We start from the raw sequence: 2,884 nt of genomic DNA on the forward strand, positions 1-2,884 counted from the left end.
AGGGGCCACGCTAATCTTCTCTGTATCCTTCCAATTTCAGTATATGTGCTGCCGAAGCGAGCACAAGGAACACTCAAAGGATACTAGGGTCGTAGGTTCTCAAAACTTTCTAAGTCAACCCAGTGGACCCATTTCAGTGGTCAGGGTGTTGCTTTTCCCAACTGATGCCCTAATTCTGCATAAGAGGGTTGGCCAAGCTGTGAATTCAAAGCACTATTTAATTCTGCAACTCCAAGAATCAGATTTGGGGATTGATTTTTGGCTGTACCAGTCCTACAGCTGTAAGAGTCAGGATAGCCTTTAGGCCGCCCATGGGGCATTCTGCCAGCTCTGACTCTTCTTGAGCTCAGAGTTCCCATCCTGAGGCTTGCGATTTTTCTCCTGTGAGCTGTCCCAGGCAGTCAGACGCAGCCCTCCTGAGCACCCCCAGTGGCGTCAGCATTCCTGCCCCGGTCAATCGCCAAGGGCACAGCTACTTGCTCCTTGCTTCCTGCGTCCTTCATCTCAGGCCACAGACGGTGTGACCACAGAGCGGTGATGCTGCTGCTCTATGTACTGACCTCAGCATGGAGCCCATCACTGGGTCCAAGCTCAGTGCTGTTTGGGAGCCTGCCCAGTGCTGGAACCTGCTCCTGGTCCTCAGCCCTGTGTTAATCCGGGTCTGACGAGGAGCACAGAAGCACGCTGTGTTTCCATGCAAGAGAGTCAACCCAGGTAGCTGGTGACAAGGGTGCTGAAATGCTTAAGAAACAAAAGAAGAAAGGGGGTGCCAAAGGAGCCAAAGGAAAGAGGGGTGTTCCCCTAAGGTGTTAGCCGCTCACTTCCTAGAGTGGGAGCGCGGGGGCCACACAAGAAACCACTGTGGGAGCTGGAAGGGCAGCAGGTGCACGGCCCCAGGGCTGCCTGAGTCCACAGCCGCTTGGCCTCTGCCATCACTGGTGCATCCGCAGGGAGCCAGCCCCGTGGCACAACACCTTCCTTCATTTGGGACCTTGGAGAGTCGGGTGGTTCAGTGCCACAGGTGAGGGTATGTGGCTTCCCTGGAGGCGCCGGGGAGAACCATCACTGTGGCAATCTCTGCATGGCTCCTCCTGGGCTATGCTGAGCTTTTGGGCCAGAGAGGAACGGGTCTGAGACAGCTTTTGTAATTACGGAATACAGACTTTGCCTGGCAGTTGAAGGAAAGCTTGAGTGATGAAATGAGTCATGCGTTCTTTTCTGAAGAAGAAACCCGCTTGGTGGTAAAGAGATTTCCAGAGATAATCATCTCATTTTTCCTGTCCTTTTCATCTTCGCTTGAGGCAAGGCAGCTACCTTCTGGTTGTGTGGAAGTGTGAAATGACAGTTGATATTGTGTGTCAAGGTGGCATCTCTATTCAACGTTACCTTAAATATTCGGTCTAAATATAGGTCGGAATATAGTGTTCTGAGAAAGGAAAGTCAGTTCTGCTTCCTGGCACAGCTGAGGGGTGGTGAGTGAAATATTAGAATTAGCTGAAACTGAGAACATGTATTATCCGTATCTTACGCATTTTCAAAGCATTAGAACGTAGTGGGATCTCTTGAGCCTCTTTGCTGTTTATCTTACCAGCAGTGTAAGACAGTGAATGTCTTCTTGCCTCACGTCAGCTTTGAAAAATACAATTAAAAATAAACCTTGCATATTTCATGCTCAGAAATTGCATCTTATTTTAAAAGTTATTTTAAATAGAGGATTAATTTACATACCATGAAGTGCATGGGTTTTAACTGCACATCCCAGTGGATTTTGAAAAATGTATGCATCTGTGTAACTTACACCCCAATCAAGATATGCACTAGTCCCGTCACTCCGGAAAGTTCCTTTCTCGTCCAGCCCACCCCAACCTCACCCCCTCCCTCCACCAGAAGCATGCTCTGCTGTGACTTTCATCACCATAAAGTGGGTTTGTCCATGTTGTGTGTGTGTCGATCGTTCATTTGTATTGATGAGCAGAATCCACTGCGTGAACATCCCACGATCTGTTCATCTGCCTTCCTTGGGAAGGACATTTGGATCCTTGCAGTTTTGAGCGTGGTGCACAGAGCGCCAATGCACACTCGCAGGCAGGTCTTCTGGAACATACGTCTTCACTTCTCTCTGGTCTGTGACGAGAAGTGGCAGGACTGCTCAAAGGCTAGCCGTGTGTTTAACTTGACAAGTATCTTCTAAATGCTTTCCACGTTGACTGGTCCAGTTAACACTCCCGCCAACATAATTGCCACGAAACAAGCAACAGGCTCATCTGTGGACAAGAAATTTGGAGGAGCCCTTGGGAGACAATAGCAGATTGGAGCAAATTGTCAGAGAATGGAAAATCCACAGCACAGAAGCTCTTCTACAAAGCTTGGAGCCGTTTCATTCTGAGTGGAGAACAAGAACAAGGAGGGGTTCCCCAGAGTCACCAAGGGGCTCCTGGCTGTGTCAGCAACAGGCAGCGCTGGAAGATGTCCCCAGACTTTGGAGAAAGTGTGGTGGAGCTAGAGACCCCAGGATGAGGGGGAAGTCGCTCCCCTGGGTGACCAGTACCAGTTGGTTCCTTCTGGAAGGATACCCCTCACCTCCAACGTTGGGAGACAAGAAACTCAGGATCAGCCTCCCTCAGGATTCGGGCAGGAATTCCCGGGCAATCACGGATTCACAGGGAATAAAACTCCACCAAACGTTTGAGAAAAAGCGATTCTAAACAAAGAACGGACGTCTGAAACAATGCTAAAAGAGCAAAACCAGAGATTTTAATAGAGTCAGCGATAATCCTCAGGAGCCATTTGAGATAAAATTCGGTCTGCCGTCCTCCCGTGGGTGCATTTCTGAACGCGCTCTTACCGAGGGACTGGATGCGCGTGCAGATGGGTTAATCCAGGA

At 49.6% G+C, this 2,884-nt stretch overlaps 1 pseudogene; it reads right to left on the minus strand.

Annotated features, from left to right (window-relative positions):
- Window positions 1–64, minus strand: LOC123394838 (annotated as a pseudogene).
- Window positions 65–2,884: the final 2,820 nt, after the last annotated feature.

Source organism: Mustela putorius, unplaced genomic scaffold (genome assembly GCF_011764305.1).
Source record: "Mustela putorius furo isolate JIRA1106 unplaced genomic scaffold, ASM1176430v1.1 tig00000107_pilon_pilon_pilon, whole genome shotgun sequence".
Lineage (NCBI taxonomy): Eukaryota > Metazoa > Chordata > Mammalia > Carnivora > Mustelidae > Mustela > Mustela putorius.